This window comes from Elephas maximus, chromosome 7 (assembly GCF_024166365.1).
Source record: "Elephas maximus indicus isolate mEleMax1 chromosome 7, mEleMax1 primary haplotype, whole genome shotgun sequence".
NCBI lineage: Eukaryota > Metazoa > Chordata > Mammalia > Proboscidea > Elephantidae > Elephas > Elephas maximus.
The window spans coordinates 11872019-11898740 of record NC_064825.1 but is presented as its reverse complement, the minus strand read 5'-3'; the positions used below and the strand labels follow the sequence as shown (position 1 = coordinate 11898740).

The 26722-nt window shown below is 39.7% G+C and overlaps 1 protein-coding gene across 4 annotated transcripts in view; it reads right to left on the bottom strand.

Moving 5' to 3' along the window:
* LOC126078699 (solute carrier family 35 member F2) overlaps window positions 1–26722 on the bottom strand; it is a 405637-nt gene that overhangs the window by 167456 nt on the left and 211459 nt on the right. Inside the window, exons 8-9 of one of the 4 annotated variants that reach the window (XR_007518138.1) lie at window positions 13168–13269; window positions 9398–9456 (exon numbers count right to left, since the gene is read on the bottom strand). The exons of 2 other annotated variants lie outside the window; for them this stretch is intronic. The gene's annotated coding sequence lies outside the window, so the exon portion shown is untranslated. Of the gene's footprint in view, window positions 1–9397; window positions 9457–13167; window positions 13270–26722 lie in introns of those variants that run through there. One more of the 4 variants, XR_007518139.1, reaches the window with a different exon arrangement.

The following is a 26722-nucleotide window of genomic DNA, read 5'->3' as shown; positions in this document are numbered from 1 at the left end:
CACCTCCAGAACCAGTTTTAATACTATCTCTTGAGGTACAGCTGACTCCTGGACCAACACCAGAGCTATATCTAGCACCAGGAACTCCAACAACAGCTCCGGCAGCACAGGAAGAACCTATTGCAGTGCTGGGTCCACATCCTGCATCATCTCCAGAACCAGGTCTGGTACCACCTGATGAGGTGGAGCCAGCTCTTGCTCTACATGCACAGCCTATTTCATCACCAGGCCTTGAGCTACAGACATTGTTAGGTCCAACCCCGGAGCCCTCCTGCCCCTCCCCTGAGAGGACCTCTCTTTGATTTTTTTTTTTTTTGCTTGCTTTAATTTTTATTTCTTGCTTTTCAAATACTACGTTATGGTTTATTTCATTTTTCGTTTTAGTACTGATATAAAATAAATTTTCCAATTTTAATCATTTTAAAGTACATAATTCAATAACTTTATGTACATTCACAGTGCTGTTCAACTGTCACCACTATCTGGTTCCAGAAAATTTCATCACTCTAAGCAGAAACCCCGGACTCATTAAACAGTCACTCCCCATTAACCCCTCTCCCTGGCCCCTGGCAAACAGTAGTTGATTTTCTGTCTATGGATTTATTTACTGTGGGGTTTTCATCTAAATGGAGCCATGTAACATGTTGTGTTTTGTGTGTGGCTTCTTCCACCTGGGTTAATGTTTTCAAGGTTCTTTCCAGGGGTAGCTCATATCAGCATCTAGTTCCTTTTTATGGCTGAATATTATCCCATTATATGGATGTAATGGGATATGGTATATGGATGTACCGTATTTTGTTTATCCATTCATCTGTTGATGGACATTTGGGTTGTTTCCTAGCTTTTGACTAATGTGTTGCTATGAGCATTCGTGTGCAGATATTTGAGTGCCTGTCATCTATTCTTTTGTGTATGTACCAAGAATAGAATTTCTGGGTCATACGATAATTCTGTGTTTAAATTTTGAGGAGCCAAACTGGTTTCCACAGAGGGTGCACCATTTTACATTCCCATCAGCAGTATATGAGGGTTCCAATTTCACCATAATGCCCTGGATACTCCCTGTAAAGGCAAGAGCCAGGTTAATTGTGGGACGATTCTGAGGTATCCCCTCCTTCCCGAAAGCTGCAAGTGTCCCCCAGGCACACCAAAAGTCTCTGTAGGGAGGCTCCTTTAGTGTAGCCCAGGGGCTGAGCACAGGGCCTGGCTCTTACAGCCCAGGCCCTGGCTAACTTGGCCTAGCCATCCAGAGACATAGTTTGCAAATGAAAGACAGGTACAGCTGTGCTTTCCTGAAAAGGGAGAGAGAGATTCTGTGTTACAAGGCCAGTCCAGGGCTGGGAGGAAGGCACTGGTGCCCAAAGGTTTTCTCTCCCACAGGTCTGAAGGACTCCTGAGAGCAGACCTAGCAGGTAGAAACCTTTAATCAGTCTGTCCATACCAATATTGCAGAAGGGGGAGGACACATTATTGCATCTTATGGCTTCCATCCGCCAAGAGTACAATGACAGCCACCCAGAAGAGAACCACATTTGCAGCGAGGGTCCATCTTACTCCGCTTTTGACAGGGAATCCTCTCCTTACACCTGAGACTCCTTGACCTAACCAGAAACCCCATGGTGACCCCGGTAGTCACAGGCTGGTACCAGGGTGCCAGCCTGCTCCTGGAGGCTAGAGAATTTACTCCCAGGTCGAGCTCGGATGTGTGGGGCAGTAGGTCTCCAGCTGGACTTGATTCCCAATAGAAAGTGTTATGTCACTTCCTGGAAAAACGACAGGTGTCCGGGCAGTGACTGGGGGTAGGGGCAGATGGTCAGGGATCTCCTAGGGCAGGAGAAGGGGCACTCATTGGGTTCCTTGGCTGGGAGCTGGGGGTACTAGAGATGAACAGTCCCAGGGCCTGGCACACAGTAGGTGCACGATGTTAGCTGGACTAAAATTCTTCGACTGCGTTGAGACCTGTTGGAGCTCTGGGATGGCAAATTGTGAGCCAGGACTGGCCCTTCCCTTGCTGGACCATCTCTGTTCCTAAAGGAATGGGCACATAAAGGAATCTTTCTCTGTCCCCAGGAGTCCCTGGGTGATGTGAACAGCTAAGCACTCGACTACCAGCTAAAGTTTGGTAGTTTGAACCCACCCAGAGCCACCTCAGAGGACAGACCTGGTGATCTGCTCCTGAAAGGTGACAGCCTTGAAAGCCCTATGGAGCAGCTCTACTCTGCACACATGGGGTCACCAGGAGTCTGAATCAACTGGATGACAACTAATAATAACAACAACCACTCTGTCCCCAGAGTGGGACTCAAGGCCCAGGGTCCCCAGGCATCTAGAGCCCCCTTCACCTGATCAGCTCTTACGAGGTTTCTTGGAGTGGATGTCAGCTGGATCATGAAGGACATGGTATCTTTCAGGACATGATTGATCTTGGGGAGACATCTCTCATCCCATTCCACACAGGGATTCTCTGTCTTGTCATTGTGGTGAATGACCTGCAAACACGTGGAGGTGGAGTAGGGGTGGCAGCGGAATAGGTTTGGGATATAAAATTCCAGGGTGGGGTCTCTGCTATAGATGCTAGTAAAGGGTCTCGGCAGGAGTGCGGTCGTGTTTAGAAAACATAGCACTTGGAGTAAATTCTACAGACAGGGAAAACATCTGACAAGGCTGTGTGTGCCACAGCTGGGGTCCCTTACCTGTGTAGTCTATGGCCCCCACAAACTGTATGCAAAGCTGTGTGTATGCCCATGTGCATTTTTCTGGTCCCAGAACAACTGACTATTTATTTAGATGTGCAACCCATATTAGATGCTGTAAATAGCTTCTGAGGCCACAAGAGCTCCACACAGCAGGACTTCATCAGCCAGGGCCTCACTCCCACACAGGTGACTCTTGCTGAGAAAGTGAGGTTGAGGTGAAACGGGATATCTGGTTTCTGCTCTGACATGCAAAGAACTTAAAAGTGGTCACTGTCGTTCTCACAAGAAAAAAGCTGGACAAACTTGAAATCAATAAATCTTCTCAGATCCATCAGAGACTTGAGGTCAAATGCAAATTGCTGCTACCTAAAAAAGAAGAGTCAGGAAAGGTGTGCGACAGGGTTGTAGCCTATTCAATCTGTATGCTGAGCAAATAACCCGAGAAGCTGGACTATTTGAAGAAGAACGAGGCATCAGGATTGGAGGAAGACTCATAAACAACCTGCGTTATGCAGATGACACAAAGTTGCTTGCTGAAAGTGAAGAGGACTTGAAGCACTTGCTGATGAAGATCAAAAACCACAGCCTTCAGTCTGGATTACACCTCAACATAAAACAAAAATCCTCACAACTGGACCAATAAGTGACATCGTGATAAACAGAGAAAAGACTGAAGTTTTCAAGGATTTCATTTTACTTGGATCCTCAGTCAACACCCATGGAAGCAGCAGTCAGGATATCAAAAGACACACTGCGCTGGGCAAATCTGCTGTAAAGGACCTCTTTAAAGTGTTGAAATACAAAGATGTCACCTTGAAGAGTAAGGTGCTCTGACCCAAGCCATGGTATTTTCAATCTCCTTCTATGCATATGAAAGCTGGACAAGGAATCAGGAAGACCGAAGAAGAATTGAGGCCTTTGAATTGCGGTGTTGGCGAAGAATATTGAATATACCACGGGCTGCCAAAAGAACGAACAAATCTGTATTAGAGGAGGTACAGCCAGAATGCTCCCTTAGAAGCAAGGATGGCGAGACTGCATCTTACATACTTTGGACATGTTGTCAGGAGGGATCAGTCCCTAGAGAAGGACACCATGCTTGGTAAAGTACAGGGACAGCAGAAAAGAGGAAGGTCCTCAACAAGATGGATTGACACAGCAGCTGCAAAAATGGACTCAAGCGTTACAACGATTATAAGGATGGCGCAGGACCAGACAGTGCTTCGTTTTGTTGTGCACAGGGTCGCAATGAGGGAGCCAACTCCAGGCACCTAACAACAACAAAAAACTGAAGAGAAAGGAGAACACAAGGAACTGAGCTAACCGGGAACAGGAACTTCTGGAGCCAGGAACTGTTAGAAACAGTTAATCTGAAGCTGATGAACTGCTGGAGGCTGAGTGTGGACCAGATTGAAAATTAAAACTTCTGGGGAGAGAGTGAGACCGGCAGCCTGCCCGCCATCTCGAATACGCAAAGGGCTGTCTCCGCCATCTTCTGTGATATAGGAAGTAACTCCCTGTCTTTAAGATATCTCCTTATTTAGGTGTGGTTCCTATTTCTGGCCAAGAAAAAAAAAAAAAACAGAGACTGGGCTCTGCAGACCACAGAACCAGTTAAGACCAAATCTGGCCCGCCTGACATGCGCAGAACCATCGACCTCGTCCACTGGGTAACCCCGGAGCTCTTCTCCCACCAGATGGAATCAAACTTTAGTGGCACAAGATTGGGGGAAGGTTTTCAGAAGGGAGGGGTGCAGGCCTAAGATTCCGTTTAAGAGACCCCCTCCCACCACCCCCTTTTTAGACTGAGCAAGTACAGAAAGAACAGGCCGCCCTGAGAACTCGTGTTTGGGCCAGACCAATCGCAAGCTGGCCCCACCTCGAGGCGTTTCTGAAGACCCCAGACCCCGTTTGCTTCACCCATATAAACTCCTTGGGCTATTGTTCTGGGAGCCATCTTGGCAGTGCAAGTCCTGGTGCGCTCTTTTCCTCCACCAACGAAATAAAGCGTCTTCTTTTGCTTTTTTTTTTTTTTTGCTGGGGACTCAGTCTTTTGGGGGGGGTCCCCACACTGTTGTGAGGTTTATCTCCAGGAGCCTCATCAGGTTCTTACAGTGATGATCAGAGAAGATCATAAGGGCAGGGAGAAGGGGAAAGCACCATTTTGAAAGTCACCTTGAGTGCTCTGTTCTCTTAAAAAGATCCTGCCCTCAAGGGGAACTACTTTAACCTTTCTGCGATCACAGGCCAGGAACTCAGACTCACTAAAGAAAAAAACTGAGATTCAATCCCAAGACTGTAGAACACTTCTTCTCTTGATGTGGTGATACCTTACCACCACCACATCAAGAGGGCTCTAGTATAAAGATATAACTGAGAGAGCTAAAAGACACAGACTCTATTTAAGAAAGAGTTTTTAGGGAAATCCAAAGACAATGAAGGAGAAAAAACAAGAACATTAGAGAAAAATGAAGCCCGCAATACCTATAACCACAGCAAACATTAAACATAGTCTAACTCCTAGCCAGGTAAACAAAACCTCAGTACTTACTACCCAACATGCCATGTCCGGTTTTCAAGAAAAAAAATTCCAAGACATGCTAATAGGCCAAAACAACACAGAAGAGGTAGGGCAAGCATCAGAACCAGACTGAGATACAGCAAAGATTTTGGAATTATTAGACAGGATCTGACTGACATTTATAGAATCAAAAAAACCAAAACCAAAAAAAAAACCTGTTGCTATAGAGTCAATTCCCACTCATAGCAACTCTAAAGGTCAGAATAGAACTGTCTCATAGAATTTCCGAGGACTGCCTGGTGGATTTGAACTGCCAACCTTTTGGTTAGCAGCCTTAGCTCTTAACCACTACATCACCAGGGTTTCTTATCCAAAAACAAAAAATATATATATACATTCTTCTCAAGCTCACATGTAACAGTCACCAAGATAAACCACATTCTGGGCCATAAAACAAACCTGGACAAGTTTAAAAGACTCGAAATTACATAAAGTATGCTTTCAAACCACAATGGAATTAAACTATAAATCAACAGAAAGATAGCTTGAAAACCCCAAAACAGTTGGAGATTAAACAACGTATTTCTACATAACACGTGGGTCAAAAAAGTCTGAATAGAAAATTTAAAACTATTTTGAACTAAATGAAAATGAACGTACAGCTTATCAAAATTTGTTTTCCAAGTATGTACCTTGAATGATAAAAATTCTTTTTTTTTTTAAAGAGAGCCTTTGGGGCCTAATGTGGAATAAATTCATACAACTGTTCTCTGTGTGATTCAAAAAGAATGTGTATCTTTAACTTTTAAAAATAAGATTTTTTTACATATCTGTTTGTTAGATCAAAGTTATTATCTGTATCACATTTTGAATACCCTTACTAACTTTTGCCTGCTTAATCTGTTTTTGAGAAAACAAACCCTTTGCGACCTAGTCAATTCCAACTTACAGGGACACTAGGGGACAGAATAGAACTGCCCCATATGGTTTCCAAGGCTGTAATCTTTACAGAAGCAGACTGCCGCATCTTTCTCCCTCTGTACAGCTGGTGGGTTCAAAACGCCGACCTTAACCACTGCGCCACCAGGGCTCCTGTGTTTTTTAGAAAAAACACAAAAACCAAACCTGTTGCCATCCAGTCGATTCTGAGTCACAGTGACCCAAAAGACAGAGTAGAACTGCCCCATAGTGTTTTCAAGGAGTGGCTGGTAGATTCGAACTTCGGATCTTTTGGTTAGCAGCCGAGCTCTTAACCACTGTGCCACGAGGGCTCAGTTTTTGAGAAAGGCGAGTTAAAATCCACCATGGAAAATGTGGATTGTATGTTTTCCCTTATAATTCTGAAAACTTTTTTCTCGCTATAGTTTCTATGTTGCTCTATTATTACATTTCTGCTGAGATTGCTATCTATATTAAGGATATTTTCCTTCTTGTATCAATGTTTTTCACTTTGCAGCCTATATTACATGCTTTAAATGATGCTGTATTGCCTGTCCTTTGATCGGTTTTCATCTGATATTTTTAAACTCTTTATTTTTGGCATTTCTATCTAATTGCATTCTATATGTGTCTCTCTAAATTGCATATAGCTAAATTTTAAAAAATTCAATTTTTGGATAGACATGTTCAACCCGTTTATATTTATGAAATTGTTCCAAAATATGTCTGCCACCTTATTTTATATTTTCTATTTGTCACAATGTTTTAAATGTTTTTCTTTGCTGGTTTCATAAAATTTTAATTTTTTCATATTTTGAAAGCTATATATTCTATTTCTATTCTTTAAAATGTCAGCCCCAAATTTTAATGTATATATATTTAATACATATTAAATTGTATTTTTCTTGGGAAAGGATATGAACAGACACTTCATTAAAGAAGACATTCAGGTAGCTAACAGATATATGAGGAAATGCTCACCACCATTAGCCGTTAGAGAAATGCAAATCAAAACTACAATGAGATTTCATCTCACTCCAACAAGGCTGGCGTTAATCCAAAAAACACAAAATAATAAATGTTGGAGAGGCTGTGGAGAGATTAGAACACTTATACACTGCTGGTGGGAATGTAAAACGGTATAATCACTTTGGAAATCGATTTGGCACTTTCTTAAGAAGCTAGAAATAGAACTACCATACAATTTAGCAATCCCACTCCTTGGAGTATATCCTAGAGAAATAAGAGCCTTTACACGAACAGATATATGCACACCCATGTTTGTTGCAGCACTGTTTACAGAAGCAAAAGGATGGAAGCAAGCAAGGTGCCCATCAACGGATGAATGGATAAATAAATTATGGTATATTCACAAACAATGGAATACTATGCATCGATAAAGAACAGTGAGGAATCTGTGGAATGTTTCATAACGGAGGAATCTGGAAGACATTATGCTGAGTGAAATTAAAAGTCAGTTACAAAAGGACAAATATTGTAGAAGACCACTATTAAAAGAACTCCAGAAATAGTTTAAACAGAGAAGAAAATATTCTTTGATGGTTATGATAAGAACTACTTTAGGTGATGGCAAAGAAAACACACAATACAGTGGAGGTCAGCACAACTGGACTAAACCAAAAGCAAAGAAGTTTCCTGAATAAACTGAATGCTTCAAAGCCAGCGTAACTGGGGCAGGGGTTTGGGGACCATGGCTTCAGGGGACATCTAAGTCAATTGGCATAATAAAATCTATTAAGAAAACATTCTGCATCCCACTTTGGACAGTGGCGTCTGGGGTCTTAAGCACTAGCAAGTGGCCACCTAAGATGCATCGATTGGTTTCAACCCACCTGGATCAACGGAGAATGAAGAACACCAAAGACACAAGGTAATCACAAGCCCAAGAGACAGAAAGGGCCACATAGACCAGAGACAACATCATCCTGAGACCAGAAGAACTAGATGGTGCCCGGCTACAACCAATGACTGCCGTGACAGGGAACACAACAGAGAACCTCTAGGGGAGCAGGAGAGCAGTGGGATGCAGACCCCAAATTCTCATAAAAAGACCAGACTTAACGGCCTGGCTGAGACTGGAGGGACCGGATGGTCACGGCCCCTAGACCTTCTGTTCGCCCAGGACAGGAACCATTCCGAAGGCCAATACTTCAGATAGGGATTGGACTGGACAATGGGTTGGAGAGGGATGCCGGTGAGGAATGAGCTTCTTGGATCAGGCGGACACTTGAGACTGTGTTGGCATCTCCTGCCTGGAGGGGAGATGAGAGGTTGGGAGGGTTTAGAGGCTGGCGGAATAGACAAGAGGGGAGAGAGTGGAGGGAGGGAGTGGGCTGTCTTGTTCGGGGGAGAGCAATTGGGAGTATGTAGCAAGGTATATGTGAGTTTTTGTGTGAGAGACTGACTTGATTTGTGAACTTCTACTTAAAGCACAATAAAAAAATTTTTCTTTAATTGTATTTTTCTATCAAAGCTTGAACATATCAGTAAATCTAACTTCTAAATGACAAAAAGGACATTAGAACCTCTGATATCCTCTAACATCTATGAAATTATTGTAATTATTAGTTAGCTGTTTAGTTCCCAGGTTGTTTTAATGTCAAAATTTATCATTATTACTATTATTATATATATAAAAAAAAAATGTATATAGCCAACACTTATTTAGATTTATCAAGATATTTTCCAGATTTACTGGCACTCTGTCTTAGCTATCTAGTGCTGCTATAACAGAAATACCACAAGTGGATGGCTTTAACAAACAGAAGTTTACTTTTTCACAGTAAAGTAGGCTAAAAGTCCAAATTCAGGGCCATGGCTCCAGAGGAAGGCTGTCTCTCTTTGTCGGCCTTCTCATCTATGACCCCCTGGACTAGGAGCTTCTTCGCATGGCGACCCCTGGTCTAAAGGATGGCCTTTGCTCCTGGTGCTTCTTTCTTGGTGGTATGAAGTCCCCCTGTCTCTCTGCTCTCTCTTCTTTCTTTTATATCTCAAGAGATTGTCTCAAGACACAATCCAACCTTGTAGATTGAGTCCTGCCTTACTAACACAACTGCCGCCCACCCTCCCTCATTAACATCATAGAGGCAGGATTTACAACAAATCAGAAAATCACACAATACCTGGAATCACGGCCCAGCCAAACTGATACATTTCTGGGGGGACATAATTCAATCCATGATACACACCATTACTTCTGGCTTTCCACTTCTTCCTCCATCCTAGGTTCACTTTTCTTCTTACTGAAGTTTTCTTTTCAATAGTTCTTCCAATAAGAATCTGTGGGTAGTAAGTTTTTCATCCTCATATACCTGAAAATGTGCTTTCTTTAAGCCTCCCTCTTGAATGATAATTTTTCTGTGTTTCAAATTTTATGTTTACCTTTATTTTTCCTCAGTACTTTGAAGCAATAACTTGAACAGGATTCTCTGATCTGAGGTGGTAAGACAAGTGGATTTTTTTTTTCTTCAACTTTATCATTATGCTTCATATCATTACATGGACAATTGTGATAACAGCTGTCATCATAGTGACATCTAAAAATTTCAAAGTGTGTGTCTTCTTCAAAGCATTTTATTTTCATATAGTTCCTATAGGAATAGATTGTAGTATTATCTCCATCTTTCAAAAGAAGAAACTTAAACTGTCAGCACAGGATGGAGGCTTGCCTTTTATATTAAAAAAAGTCAATATTTATTGGCCATTCATAGGTACAGATTCCAGATCAAGGGCTTATTTTACTAGATAATTGATCCTCAACCTTTAGGAACTATTTATTGACAAAATGCATACTGACAAAATTCTTTAATAGTTTTTTTAATGAATTCCTACAGCATCTAGAAATATTTTAAAAACAGTAGTAAATATTAAGTATTCAGTCATAGTCTGTGCTTGGTATGAAAAAGGATTCACAAACCTTGATGGTAACTCCATGACACCCAGGCATTGCTCCAATCTACATGACTCAGGGACCATCCTCAGTCCCTTAAAGTTTCATCAATAATATGACATTATGAAACTCTATCTGAACTTCTTAAAGAATTAGCATAGCCCTAAAATAATTTGATTATGGTAAAATCCAAAATGGGTCATTCAATGTGAATATGTACATATACATCTCACGGACCTTCTTATAATTCTTAGAAAGTAAAAAACCAAAATAAAAACTAAGTTAAAAAGAAGAAAATATTAGAGAAAGCTGGAGATAAGACAGAATATTCAATCTAATGTTCCTTTTCCAACTCTACTAATTAATGAAAAATGTTAGAGAAATATTTCTTTCCAATGAAACGTTTCTCTGAACTCATTACTGAAAGGAAGGCCTTGCTGATAAAGGCCAGAACTTCCTTTTATGAATATTTTACACGATTATCAAAGATTGAAATATGGTCTGACTGTCACATTTTTAAAACCACTTCCAGAATACTTCCAGCAGCAGTCAAGAAATCAAACGATGTATTGCATTGGGCAAATCTGCTGCAAAAGATCTCTTTAAAGTGTTAAAAAGCAAAGATGTCACTTTGAAGACTACGGTGCATCCGACCCAAGCTATGATTTTCTCAATTCCCTAAAAAGCATGTGAAAGCTGGACTATGAATAAGGAAGACCAAAGAAGAATTGATGTCTTTGAATTATGGTGTTGGCCAAAAATATTGAATATATCATGGACTGCCAAAAAAGCAAACAAATCTGTCTTGGAAGAGGTACAGCCAGAATGCTCCTTAGGAGGGAGGATGGCAAGACCTCATCTCACGTACTTTGGACATGTTATCAGGAGGGACTAGCCCTTGGAGAAGGACACCATGCTCTGTAAAGTAGAGGGTAGGTGAAAAAGAGGAAGACCCTTGACAAGATGGATGACACAGTGGCTGCAACAGTGGGCTCAAGCATAGCAATGATTGTGAGGATGGGGCAGAACCAGGCATGTTTCATTCTGTTGTACACAGGGTTGCTATGTCAGAATCAACTTGGTACCCTAACAACAACTTCCAGAATAAATTTTCGCAGCCAATTTGGTTGCCGAAAACTATTATCGCTAGTTAGAACTGTCTCCATATAACTTTTTAAATCAAATGAATAGCTCTCATATCTTAAGAATAAGACAGAGACTAAGTGCTTTTATTACTCATTACTACTACTGTTATGTTATTTAAATAAAATTATTTTTTCTGATATAAAGGTAATATGTATAAATTGTGGAAAAACAGAAATGTTAGGAAGAAAAAATTAAGTAGAAAACAGCAACTTTAGTCACTATTAACATTTTATTGCTTATCTTCCAATCTTATATACATGTACGGTTTTCATATCTGAGAGCATAATGTCCTATACTCAGAACAAATACACAGAAGTATGCCACAGGAAAAGGCCTGAAAAAGCCCTGTCCCCCAACAGAGTTGGGTTGGTGAGAGAGGAAGATTTTTTTCACTTCTTATTTTAATCACTTCTAAACAATTTTTGTATTACTTAAAAAAAAATAATAAATCCAGTAATAAAACATATAATAGGAGCTAAAGGGAAAAAGTCTGCTTTATTTATTTTTAACCTTGCTTATAATATGTTTACTGTCCTAATTTTTTTTATAGATTCGTAGAAGCTGTGAGTTGAGAGGTTATTTCATCCCACCTCTATTTTATACATGAGGAAATTAAGGCCAAGAGAAGTTAAATGACGATACCAAGGTCACACACTAATTCACAGGAACCACATGTTACAGGTTAATGTTAACTTACTTTAGGTGGTTAAAAGGCATGTGCATTTTATTGACATACTTTCACATTAGTCTGGATTTGGAGTATGTAGTATTCTCAGTCTTTAAGAGCTTTTCCCAATAGACTAATCCAAAATAATTTCCCCTTGATAATCTCTTTCATAGCATTCTGTCCTTTTCCTTTACAACAATAACCACAAATTTTAATTAGGTATTTATTTGTGATTATTTATTGTTTTTTTCTCCGACTAGAGTCTAAAGTCTTTTAGGGGCAAATCTATTTGTTCTGTTCTCCATTATGTACCCAGTGAGTAGTACAGAGCCTTGTATGGAATGGATGCTCAATAAAGTTATTCAATAAATAAATGAATGAAAAATTGATTGCTTTGGAGAAGAAAGTAATGAATACCATAATATGCCATGATGAATGCCATAATGAAATGCCACTGTCATTTATTTTAAGTAATGCAGCCAAATTGAACTCAACCAAACCCAGAAGGCATGGCAAGTTACTTTGTTACTGAAGTCAATTCATCTTCTTTATCCTGGTGTTTCCAGATAGTTGAACTGCACAGAGTATCTGTGATCATTAATTTTGAATATGAATTATTGTATTATTATGAGTATATATCAAATATTATCAATAATTCATAAATTATACAAGGTTTCTTTCTTCCCACCATCACTTAATAAGCAATGTTTGGACAAATTACCAAAGAGGGATATTTATTTTTGAAGTACTTGGCATAAATGCACCTACTATAAAAACTACAATTAGACCTTTCACCTGTCCAAATATTGTAGTTCTGTCCTTAACAGAATCGACCAAATTCTAGACAGTATAAAGGTGCTCTATTGTCCTTCCTGCTTTGCCAAAGAGAACACATGTTAGAATAAAACTAGTAACTTCACTCTGATTGCTCCACATATGACAGAATCATAGGGTGTTAGGTTCTTCAGAGTTGGAAGGAATCAGAGAGATGATGCCATCCCACTCTTTACTTGATACAGGAATCCCCTCTACCATGGTTTTGATAGATAGTCATATATTACTTCTTCCAATCTTTCTCAAGCAGGTACTATATACCAGACACAATGTTGGGTAATTCATTGAACAGAATATAATCCCTGACCTCCAGGCACCCACAGACAGCCTGGGAAGCAGGCAAATAAAAGTAAGAACATTTTTCATAGAGGCATGAACAGAAAAGATGGGTACATAGAAGAGGAATTATTTAATCACCCTCAACCTGAACATTTCCAACCAGAAAACTCACTACCTCCTGAAGCCAGTTGGACCTTGAAGAGAGATGATCAGGAGAAATTCTCCCGTATATTAAGAAAGTCTCTGTTTTCCTCCAACATCCATCCTTCAGTCAGATCTGGAAGCACACAAAATAAACACATATTAGCCCTTCGAAGGCTCATATACATGGATTATGACTCTCTTGAATTTTCTCTTCTCTGAGATAATATTCCTTGACCCTTAGAATAAATGTGCTGAGGTGAGTTAAATATTACTTCTACTAAAAATGCTGAGGATTTAAAAACAGATTTGTCAGAAGATAATGATGTTCATGGTCTCTATCTGGGAATTTTCCCAGATTTGGTGTCCCAGATGCTCATGTACAAACACACACACAGAGTAATCAAAGAGGGTCTCAATACATTTGTAGCATAGCCAGCTAAGTGTCTCTTCCAGCATGACTCATTTGACTCAATACAGCTTCCAAATGCCCCATTCTACATTTGAACAAACCAAGAAAAAGACATGTAACAGAGAACACTTCAGTGAAGACAAAGCCAACAGCTGACTGCCCTATACAAAGAAGCCTCCAGATTTAGCAGACATCCTCCGGTCCCTACTCCTGGACACTGGAAAAGACTGCTAGAAACTAAGAAGCACAGGGCTTTTACCCTCCATGGACTCCACAGGAGGGATGAATTCCAAAAACATTGACTGTGACATCTCCTAAAGAGGAGAGGAAGAGTTTGTGATGACCACCCTCATCCAGATTTCCCAAGACATGGGCCAAAACTGGGTTATTCTAGGTGACAGATCACTCTAAACTCTCATCCTAAGTCTCCCACTCAGTTCCATCTAACCTCCAGTAGATCACACCACTCTGAGGAGACTCTGGAGAAAGATATCTAAAAGGGTCATAGAAAGGACCTTTAGTATGGAAAGGTCAACACTCTTAAGCAGAATCAATGACCTTGGCTATCCTGTCACTATTCAGGAAAATGTTTACCCACAAGAAATGGGAGACACAAAGAAAGCACAGACAGGCAGCAGGCGACACAGGACAAAGTCCACCCACACCTCTACTCTAGATACCAACTCCTCCTGGCCTGGCTTTCGGAAGCAATGTTGTGTGGACTGGGAAAAATTATGGAACTTGGCATCAGAACACCTGAGTTTACTATCAGTTCTGACCTTAAACGTGTGCCTTAAGGCAATTCACATCTTTTCCATATCAATTTCCTCATCTGTGAAATGGGTATATTGTGGTCAAATGAGCTTGTGGCCATCTCTGCATCTGCAAACCATAACATACTATGTAAATTCAAGTAATCTTGAATTTAATCCCTACTAAAATGACAGTACAGGGATTTTTTTAAAGGCATAAACCATAAAGCAGGGAGAATAAAAGAGGAAGGGGTAGAAAATAAATTTTGAAAGCTGTAAAGCAAAGCACAGGTGCAATAGATTTAGCAAAGCTAATTGAATCCTAAACTGGTAGCAGAGAAAACTGAGAGTCAACTTGATTTACACTGCACAAATTGGTGGTAGTGGGGATGAAGAGAGGGTAGATAAAATAAGGAGAATTAGTTGAGAGCTTTTAAAGATCCCCTACCCCAATCTTGGAACAGCCAACAACTGCTCTTCCCCCACCCAAGCAGAACACTGAAAAAAGAATGAAGTTTTATTCCCAGGAGAGAGCAGGCAGAAGTATCCTACTGAAAAGAAGAGATTTAAAAGAATGTATATATGGATGGTGAGACCCACCCTCCACTCAGCCCTTTTCCCTCACTCAGCTCTCAGAAGAGTGAAAGCTTGACCTTCACGTGAAGCTCTGGGTGTAAGATGGGAAGAGTGTTCTCTGGGCAATATGGGCAGCCCAAGAGGAAAGGATATGACATTGAAATTCCTCCAATGAAAGGGCCTAAACAGCTCATCTTACAGAGAAGCACACAGTCAACATACAAAGAAGGAGGAACTAGGCTGGCTTTTAACTTGTCATCAGCAACATTGGAAGCCAGAAGGCAATGGGGAAATCACTTCAAAATTCTGAAGAAATACTACATCCAACTTAGAATTCTTTGCTCAGTTGACTATCAATCACTTGAGAGGGTAGAATAAAGATATTTTTCAGACAGTCTCCAACAATTCGCCTCCCATGAATTCACTCCCGAAGTTACCAGAAGATGTGCCCCACCAAAATGAGGGGGCTACCAGTGAAAGACAACATGGAATCCAAGAAACAGAGACCCAACATAGAGGAGAGGCCAAGGAAATACCAAAACGACAGTAAATAAGCATCTCAATTTGGCATCAGTGTACCTAGCATTAAGGACATCCCTTTCAGATCGGAGCAGGCCAGAAGGGTATGAGAGAGTTGCCTTCAAGAAGATACCAACCACTAGAAACCTTGTTGCATCTGAACATCTTGGGAGAAATTTTAGAAAATCAGCAGAGTTTGGGGCTGAATACGTGATATTACATAGGTAATCCAGTAAACAAACTAACAGAAATTGTCAATTTTTACCCCCAGGGGAAAAAAAATTGTGCAGTAAATGAAAAGTAGTCATAATTTATTACATAGATTAGCTATGAATAATATTTTCATAGTCATAATGTAAACACTGACTGTTGAGCTGAATAAAATTAAATATTAAACTCTATTCAGAGGTTGGGGGAGGTGTACTAAAGGGAAATAAATTCTTTTGACTATAATGGGAAGTGAATATAATTCCTAAAACTAGAAACTCAAGACAGACTAATACAAGCACACTGTTTAGAAATATATAAGTAAACATGAAAGGAATCACTAGCAAGGTGAGGCGGTTGCCTCTGGGGAGAGAATAGGAGGGAGTGGGAGACTGCTATTGTTTGTTGTAGAGCTACTAGTCTCTTTAAACTATTGCGTACATAAGTTTAAAGAATCCAAACTAACAACAATTAAAAGAAAAAACGTAAAGAAATGGTTTTAAATGATAAAGTATATCCACATCCAATCTCTCTCTCTCTTTAGAATTATAGAGATGCCAGTCCAACAGCTGGAGAAAAGCACTGGTTTCAAATATCAAGTTGACTTACTCTCCTAAGTCAGCAGGACCCAATTAGCCAATGAAGAAGTTTACTCCCTTACTAGCACTCTGTATGAAATGGTCAGAAGCTTGTTGGAAATGGAAATCCCAGTTTTGCCTTGAAACAGCCCCTTAATGATTTATCTTTCACCTCCATGTAACCCTGTATTTTCCTCTACTGATCTCCACAAAAGCTCTGCATACTGGTGTGTGTTGATTTACAGACTCCCTCCAAGCTTTATTCCATTTTATTTTTTCTTACCTCTGTTATTTCCCTTGGCAAATGTCAGTGTTAATACTTGACCCATGCAAGAGGTATTCAGCCAGAGACACTCCCTGTGGCCTGAGACAGATGGTGAGGCCCAGTTGTTGCCTTGGGATAACAATCAGATTATATTTTCAAGGCATTCTCATGTGACAGCTGTGTACCTTTGATCAAAACACTGAGAAACACAAACCTTCACGTCCTCCTCAGCTTGGAAACAGCCAGGACAATGTTCTCTTTGATCGAAGAATGGCATGCCAGCTACTCCATAGAACTTTGTATGCAGCAAATACCCACGTCCTAAGAAGAGCTACAGAGACACAGACTGATGTGGGTTAGTATAGAATGGAGGACTTGTGGTGGAGGGGTGGCCTCCCTTTATGCTTGGGACATAGCAGCCATTACGAATTTAGATGCAAAAGTTTTAAGTGTCTCAAGCATGTTACTTGTCATTGTGAATGATGCTGATGGTAAAAAAAAAAAAAATTTTTTTTGGGGGGGGACCTTAAAAATGTGATCTCTTCTCATGCTGGTTATGGAGATGAAGAATGGAAAATATCAAATGGCACATGTTCACATAGACAGTCTGAATTCATTCATTCACAGAAAGGTTATATGATACCCGCTTTGTTCTAGGTCCTGGGGAGACAATGGTCAACAAGACCCAGTCCTTGCCTACACAGAGCTCAGAGCCTATGACATGGGTTTTCCCTTTTTCTCAGGGTAGTTATGGGTGTGAAATGTTATAACAGACATAAAAGGTTTTTAAAAATATTTTATTGTGTTTTTGGTGAAAGTTTACACAACAAATTAAGTTTTCATTTTAACAATTTCTGTACATGTTATTCAGTGACATTGAATACATTTTTTTACAATATATCAGCTTTTTCATTATTTTCATTCTGATTGTTCTGTTTCCCTTAATCTAGCTTTGCTGTCCCTTCCCCCACCTTCTTGTCTTTGGTCTAAGGAAAATGTTTACCGTTTGGTTTCATTTAGATGATTATTTAGAAGAGCTAAATACTCATGGGTGATATCATTTATTTTATGAGCCAATCTGTCATTTGACTGAAAGGTAACCTCTGGGAATGGTTTGACCTCTAAGTTGAAAGGGTATCCCAGAGCAATAATTTCAGGGGTTCATCTAGACTTTACCGGTCCAGTAAATCTGGCCTCTTTTTTTAGGAGTATGAGTTTTGTTCTACATTTTTCTCCCATTCTATCAGAACCATCAATTGAGTCCCTGGTCAGAAGGTCAGTAGTTGTAGCCATGTACCATCTAGTTCTTCTGGTCTCAAGGTAGGGGAGGCCATTGTTTGTGTAGATTATTAGTTCTGAATTGATGCCTTTGAATCGTGATGTTGGCAAAGAATGCTGAATATACTATGAACTTTCAGAGAAACAAACATGTCTGTCCTGGAAGAAATACGGCCGGGGTGCTCCTTGGAGACAAGGATGGTAAGACTTTGTCTCACATACTTTGGACAGGTTATCAGAAGGGACTCAACCCTGGAGAAGGACATCATGATTGGTAAAGTAGAGGGTCAACAAAAAAGAGGAAGGCCCTCGTTGAGATGGATTGACACAGTGGCTACAACAAAGGGCTCGAGCATAGCAACGATTGTGAGGGTGGCACAGGACCTGACAGTGTTTCGTTCTGTTGTACACAGGGTTGCTATGAGTCAGAACCAACTCGATGGCACCTAACAACAACAACAATTGGCTCTATAGACTAGTTTCTTCTTTGTGTCTTTGGTTTCCTTCTTTCTCTTTTGCTCCAGATAAGTAGAGACCAATAGTTGTACCTTAGATGGCCACTCACAAGCTTTTAAGACCCCAGATGCTACCTCACCAAACCAGGAGGTAGAATATTGTCTTTATGGACTGTATTGTGCCAATTGACTTAGTTGCCCCACGAGACTATGGTCCAAAGCCCTCAAACCCTGTAAACCAATCCTGTGAGGTGTTTGGTTATGTCTAGTAAGAAATAAAAAGCTTTTTAAAATTTGTAATAGTTTACAAGATTGTAATAGTTATGCCTGTTAATTTGTCCCAGGAGAAGATTATTTGACCTTTGGTCTTCTCTGCTAAACTCACTATTTAACCAATGAGTTCCAGATATAGCCTTCATTTTGGCTTCTGGCCTGAGGTTTTCACTTCCTATTTTACGCGGTACCTTTATTGCTCCATAGGAATGAAAACTTTGCTTGCAGTAGTCCTTTAAGTGTTGAATCAACCCCAAAACTCACCTGTCTATTCCATTCTCCACAAAGCTACCAGAGTGGTTGTTCTAAGGGGCAAATATTCTATCATTCTTGTGTAAAAGCCTTCAGAAGTTTCCTGCTGTCTATCAGGGTAAAGTCCAAATTCCTTAGCATGGCATTCAATGACCTTGTAATCTGGACCCTGCTCACTTCTAGCTTTTAGTCACATATATTGCCTACTCCCCAGTCACACTGATTTATTTACACTTCCCAGCACCAGAATGTAAGCTTCATGAGGCAGGGACTTTCCCTATTCACTGCTATATCCTCAGCACCTGCAACAGCGCTTGGGACATGGTGGAGATTCAATAAATATTTGTTGAACACATGATTGAATAAATATGCTGTTTTCTTGTCTGGAATTCCCTTTAGTTTTCTCATATTGATGCATTCCTACTTATCCTTCAAGATCCAGTTTAACATATCTCTTGAAGAATTTTCTTTGAACCATCCAAACTCCTTCCTCTATATATTTCTGAACCCTGAACAGATGTCTATTGCATGCTGTTAGGACACTTGGTTGCCCATCTGTCCTCCCTACAAGACTTTTAATTCCTTGAGGACTGAGGCTGTGTCTTATTTATCTCTGTATTCATGCTGCCTAGAATAGTTCTTGTATATTTATTCATTAGCTCAACAATATTTGAACGTCTCCTCTGTTCCAGGCACTGGGGTGGGCTCTAGAGTTACAGCAGCAAACAAGACATTACCTCCCCTGCCCTTAAGCACATATTTTACTAAGTGCTGCAGACAATTAAAATATGTGTGGTAAGTGCAATAGTGGAGCCTCCAAGAGCACTATGGGAGCAAATGGGAGAAGCCCCACACTCAAAATGTGAGGGATCAAGTAAAGCCTCCCAGAAAAGGCAACCGAGAAAAGCAAAAATGGTTTGATGAATAAATAGAAGTTGGCCAGGAAAGGTGGGAAAAATTCTTCCAGGAAGTAGAGCAAGTTTGAATAATGGAAGAAACAGAAAGAAAGAAAAGAGGAAAAGAAGGAAGGAAAGTAGGGAGGGGGGAAGAGAGTGAAAAGGGAAAGAGGAACAATTGCAAAGACAGAGAACAGAAGGAAGGAAGGGGGGCTGTTCATAATCATTTCTTGTAATCATTTCTTATTCTAGAAGATGGCCTTACCCGAACCACAAAAAATCAAACCCATTGCCGTTGAGTCGATTCTGACTCATAGTGACCGTATAGGACAGAGGAGAACAGCCCCACAGGGTTTCCAAGGAGTGGCTAGTGGATTTGAACTGCTGATCTTTTGATTAGCCACCGAGCTCTTAACCGCTGTGCCACCAGGGCTCCAGGGTTTACCCAACCAAACCAAAACCCACTGCCGTCGAGTAGATTCCGACTCATAGCGACCCTACAGGACAGAGTAGAACTGCCCTATAGAGTTTCCAAGGAGAGCCTGGTGGATTTGAACTGCCAACCCTTTGGTTAGCAGCCACAGCACTTAACCACTACTCCACCAGGGTTTACCCAGGGCTCCATAATTGCCAGAAGCCACCTGTTCCCCCATCTGATTTGGAGCAGGGAATTCTAGTACTGCTGTGCTTACTTCCAGTCTATTTTAGAGCTGAAAGGAACCTTCACTATCCATTTCTAGCCCCCTCATTCTACAAGTAAGCAAATTAAGGCCCACAGACATTAGTAACAGTAATATTTTGCATTTACATGTCATCTTACAGTTTACAAAATACTTTCACCGTGATCCAGCCTGAACCCAAAAACCCTGTGAGGCAGAATCATGCTTTTTTTCCATATCAGGAAACCAAGTCTCAAATGTTATTAGTGGTACTGAAAGCCAGGTCTTCAAAGTCACACAACTAGTTAGGAGCAGAGCCAGCAGTAGTCTCCAGACACCTCACTCAAAACTCCTTCCAGACAGCAAGAGAGTTCTGACACCTGATAGGGACTGGCCATTGCTTGTTATTCACAGTGTGTCTGAATTATAAGAACACTTGTACTGAATGACTGATTTGCCAATGGCCTGGGGGACACAGGAATGACTGGGGCTTGCTTGGTTTTGCCTTCATTTGGTGTCAGGCTGTAGGTAAGCCTTGTTACAAAAAAAAAGTTGGCAATTTTGATTACATAAAAATATAAAATGTCTTTAAAACCAAGATTTCATAAACAAAGTTAAAAGATAAGCCATAGACTGGGGAGAAATATTAACTGCATATAAGACAATCCAGAGTGCAAGGAACAATACCCAGAGTACAGGGAATTCCTACAAGTCAATAAGAAAAAGACAACCCATTAGAAAAATGGACAAAGAATATGAATAGGTAATTCACATACAACAGGAAAGTTTAATGGTTGAGAAAAATGAAAAATGTTTAATCTCACTGTTAATCAAGGAAATGTGTAATAAACATAAGTAATCTTTCACCCCAATCAGATTTGTAAAAATTTTTAAAGTCTAGCAAATGTCCGTGAAGATGGAGCAACAAAGAATTCCACTTTGGAAGGGAATCAGGAAATATCTAGTAAAGCTGAAAATGCTCTCTAACAATTATAATCTATTTATATATCTAGACGTGGATTATAATTGCTGGTTATAAAAACCTCACAGAAGTGTGTACAAGGAGGTTCATCAAAGCAGTGTTTGCCATCAAAACATTATAATTAACCTAATGCTCACTGATAGGCGAATAGATAATATATATGCTATCTTTACACAATAGAATAGTATACTGTCATTACAAATGAATGAACCAGGAGGTCTATACAAATTAACACGAGAAAATACTGAAAATATAATGCAGAGGAAAAAAGAAAAATTCAGAATGTTGTATACTACAACTTCTAAAAATTAAAGAAATACTACATAATGCTTATTAATACATATATTTGAAGAAAAGTATAAAAGCATGGATTGAATACATACCAAATTCATTATAACACTTTAGCAGGTGATGGCACATATATGTTCCAGCTACATTTTCCGCCCCTGGAAGTTTATTGACAGGAAATTTGAGCCACTTTAGTACGTTCTGCAGTCGGGGCGGATACTGGTGCAACTGCCTAAAAAACGAGGAAGTTGATCTGCACCACATTTAAGTGTTGAGAGCCATTCTATGAGGGGATGCTTCCTGGAGGAGTGATTTTGTGAAATTTTTGTGTCTTTTGGCTTCTGTAAAGCAAGATAAGGTTTGCTAGTATGTTTACTATTTCCTTTGTGTTATTGGGAAGGTGCAGAAATATTCAAGTAAATGATTTATTTTTTGGGTGAAAACAGTTTGTGATGCACTTTCTGGAGTATGGTACCAATATGTCCCACATGTGTGATGTGCTTCATGGAACATGGGACAGATATGGTCTGCTTGTAATTGGCACTCCATTTTTTCAAGTGATAAAAAACTACCAACAATGATTCAGCATCCATTCCATTAGTGAAAAAACATGGCATCACCAAAAAAAAATCATCTTTAAAGGGATCATGGTTACCTCTAGGGAAGAAGAATAAGATAAGACATAGGAACCTGGAACCTAGAGAGCTTCAACTTTACCTGTCAGGCTTTTTTAATTTTTTTCCCCTTAAAATATTCTCAGAAACTGAATCAAATACTTAAAATTATTTTTATAACTTTGCTAATTCATACACTAAAATATTTTCCCAAACATTTTTAATAAGCCTGACATTTCATGTGTAAGTTTTAAATACTTTCCCTTATACTCCAAAGTGAGCACTCCCGGTTTCTTTGTTAAAAGAAGAAGTAGATAAGATTATTTCTTAGATCTCTTCCAGCCCCGATACTCTAGCCTCCTATGAAATCTCAAAGGCTTTCAAGAGACTATAGATGAGTGACCTTTTATTCGAGTAAGTTCTGGGAAGGGTTAGGAATATACTGTCAGCTGTTACAAGGGAAGGAAGCCCTGGCATCACTTTTAAACTATGAAAGCTTCTTCTTTTCACAGTAGCCTCACCCTGGAGGCATTCCCCAGTTAGTGGCCTATCTATTTATACTCTGGAAACCCTGTCTAAATCAACCTTCCACACACAGGTCTGTATGGTGATGGGATTTGGACATCCTGTATCATTTCACTCTCCACCTCACCAAGGCCCAAAGCCTTGACATTGTACTTCCATTGTCACTAACTCTTGTATAAGACAGCAGGTTTAGGGGTTTGGTGACCATATATTGAATCCAAAAGTAGAACTTGTGATCTGACACAGGTCTGACAATGTGGGAGAATATTTGCCATCAGAGTGGTCCCAGCAAATCTTTAGTCTTGTGGGAGACTGTGAGGGAACCAGTCAAAACGTTGGGTGGAAGACTGTGGCAGAACCAAATTTCACAGCCACATTGAGATTTTAATTATTTAAATTTAATTCTTTTCATTTCTGATCATGTTTGAACATCTTCCCTACATATCACTCTTACATTTTGTAGGAGCTTCCTTTGTGACTCAATGCCTGCCTGCACCAGGTGGTGTCTTTAAGGAACTGCTCCCCTCTCTCATTCTTCTCTTCTTTTTCCAGTTGCTCTCAAGTCACCTCCAAATCATGGCCATCTTATGTGTGTCAGAGTAAAACCGTTCCAAAGGATTTTCAATGGCTGATTTTTTAAAACTAGATTGCCAGGCCTTCCTTCTAAGGTGCCTCTGGGTAGGCCCAAACCCCCAACCTTTCTGTTAGCAGCCAAGCACATTAACTGTTTGTACCATCCAAGGTCTCCTCTCATTCTTCAGTGTTCCTCAAATACCAACATTCAGGCCTCACATTTGCAATTTCTCTCACTACCCTCACAAATAATATGTATTCATCTTATTCTCCCCTAAACCAGCTCTTCTTCTTTTTGTCTTATCTCTGTGAGAGGCAAAAAGTAGACACCTATTAAATACTTTTTAGATGAAAGAATCATGTATATTACAAGTGATTTGAATTCCTCAAGAAAATTCTTATCTGATTCTTTTAAAAAGAACATTCATTGAGCACTTACTATGTACCAGACAACAGAATGAACCCATTTTTACCTGCCCTGTCTAGAGTAACGTCCTGGTAAAGACAACTGGTATTTCAAGCAGGAGCACATGAATAGTATACTTCCCTCCTTGAGTCCCCGGCCTTGATGTTCTATTTTGTACCTATGCCTTCCATCATATTTGCTGCCTTGAAAAGACTTTTATGAAATAGAAAAAGATGGCTGACCTGGAGAAAAAAATGATAGCATTTATAATTGAAAGCATACGGTTAGTTTTAAAATGGGAAGTGGGAGCACTATAAAAGATCTAGATACAAAGATAACAATTACAACTAAAAATTGAAACTTTCTAAATACCAAAACAAATGTTCTTTTACATTAGTAAAGAAGCATAGTAAATACAACGCATTTAATGACTATAGCATCAAATGACATGGCAGAGTTGAGAAGGAGTCATTTCCAGGATATATTGTTAGGTGAAACAAGCAAAATGCTAAAGAGTATACATAGCATGTTACCTTTGGTGTAAGAAAAAGGGAGAGATAAGAAAACATACATGTGGTCATTTTTTGCAAAAAGAAACACAGGAGGGATAATGAGAAAACAATGAAGTTGATTATATACAAGAAGTGGGGAGAAGGGAGGTAAAAGGGATAGGAGAGAGAGACACTTCTCTGAGTACAGTTTCGATTTTGGGATGCATTTTAATGTCCCACATTCAAATAATGAAATTAAATCAATAAGAATGCAGTAAAGGTCCTAAAATAGAGTACGAACAGAAACAAATGAACCCAACTATGTTTCAAATGAACACCATAACTTCTCTGAAGGGAAGGAAAAAACTAATCATTAACTTTTGAACACAATGCTTTGGCTATATATTCATAGTCCTCAGACTAGTGAAGAGAGAGAGAACTAGAACAGCAAATTGTGAACTTTTTTAGTAGGTTTGTTTTTCATAGTGGCATGGATGGAACAATTTGAGTCTATTTTACATTTAATTGTAGGACTGAGTAAATTAGATTACGTTTGGTGAAGCTTGGGTTCTCACTGTGGAAGAAGGGAGGTATAATTATGGAATGGGAGAAAGTAAGGAAGATTTTGGAGTGTTGAATTGGAATTGGAGGTGTAAGTATGAACTCATGATTTCTAAAACAAACATATGGGAGCAATGAGCATTCCTAGTGTCCAGATCTTAATTTCTAAATACCATTCCCCCATTAAAAGGATTCTTTGGAGAAATGACTATAGCATTCCAGTGCTGGGCAGGAAGGAACAGGTGAGTCTGGAATACTGTGCTCTGCCAGAAAGTAAGAAAGTGCTGAAAGTATGATGAGGACATGCCAAAAGAACACAGGTACCAGCCCGAAGAGGATTCCACTGACCAAATCACAATACGAGTACCAAAATAAATAAAAACAGCGATTAACTACAGACTGTAGATTAGATAAAAGTATGATATCAATATTACATTTTCGGAATTTGATAGCTGTACTGTGGTTATGTCAAACAATATCCTGTTCTTAGGAAACACATACTAATGTGTTAAGGGGTACGGGGCCATGATATCGGCAGCTTACTGTCATATGGTTCTGGGAAAATAATAATACTATGTATAGAGACAGAGTGATAAGAACACGTGGCAAGATATTGAAAATAGGAGAATCTGAGTAAAGGATATGCAGTAGTTCTCTGGGCCATTCATGCAACTTTTATGGAAGTTTGAAAGTATTTCAAAATGAAAAGTTAAAGTATTTGACAAAGTTCAATCCTATTTATGATTAATTTTTTAAAAAGGCTTCAAGGAACTAGGAATAGAAGAGAACTTCCCTGATTTAGTAAAAGCTAACTATCAAAACTGACTTCACTCTATACCTAAAAGAGAAACATTGGGTGCATTTTGCTTAAAATAGAGAAAGGGACAAGGATGCCTGCCAGTGTCGGCCCATCGATAAACATAAAACATAGATAAGAAATATAATAGTTGAAAATAAAGCCAAAAATGGTCATTATTTTCAGACGATTGGATCACCTATGTAGAAAATAGCAGACTCCACAACTAGAAGGGAGCCCTGGTGGCACAGTGGTTAAGTGCTCGGCTGCTAACTAAAAAGCCGGTGGATTGAACCCACCAGCTGCTCCCTGGGAGAAAGGTGTGGCAGCCTGTTTCCATAAAGATTACAGCCTTGGAAACCCTATGGGGGAGTTCAATGACAATGGGTTTGTTTTTTTTTTGTTTTGTTTTTCTACAACTAGAGATTAGACAGTATCAACTACAAAATGCAATAAATAGGCTTCCTCTACAGTCAATGACAAACTAGAAAATACAATGAAAAGTAAGAGATTATTGACAATAGGAATGATAATACTTAGAAACTAATCTAACAAAGAATAAGACATTTAGAGAGAAAAAACTAAACTGTAACAAAAAATCTAAAAGGGAATATGAATAAATAAATGGAAAGGTATTTTGTGGGAAATACTGTTAATTTCCTATTCAATAGCCAAATTCCCCTCTTCTTCCTTAGCAGAACCCCAATTTGAATTGGTGGAATCAATGTGCCCAGGTTAAAAAAATATCCAACATTTTACTTTCAAAGCTCAGGGTGACCTGAGACACAGTTTTGGCCAATGAAATACAGGCAAAACTACCGCTGACTATTCTGACAGGGATGACAATAGAGGGCCCAATACAGAACTGGAGAAAAACGTAGAACAAAAATTCAAACTCACACACACACAAACCAGGCTGACTGGTCTGACAGAGACTGGAGAAACCCTGAGAGTATGGCCCCCGGTCACCCTTTTAACTCCGTACTGAAGTCACCCCTGAGGTTTACCCTTCGACCAAAGATTAGAGAGGCCCATAAAACAAACAATAATACACGTAGCTCAACCACATATATGAGACTAAATGAGCACCCCAGCCAAGGGCAAGGACCAGAAGGCAGGAGGCGATAGGAAAGCAATATATAAAACCAACAAGGAATTAATTTCTAGGGCGTAACAGGAACACTGAAAAATCAATAAGAAAAAGAAAAGACATCTTTTTTTTTTTTTTTTA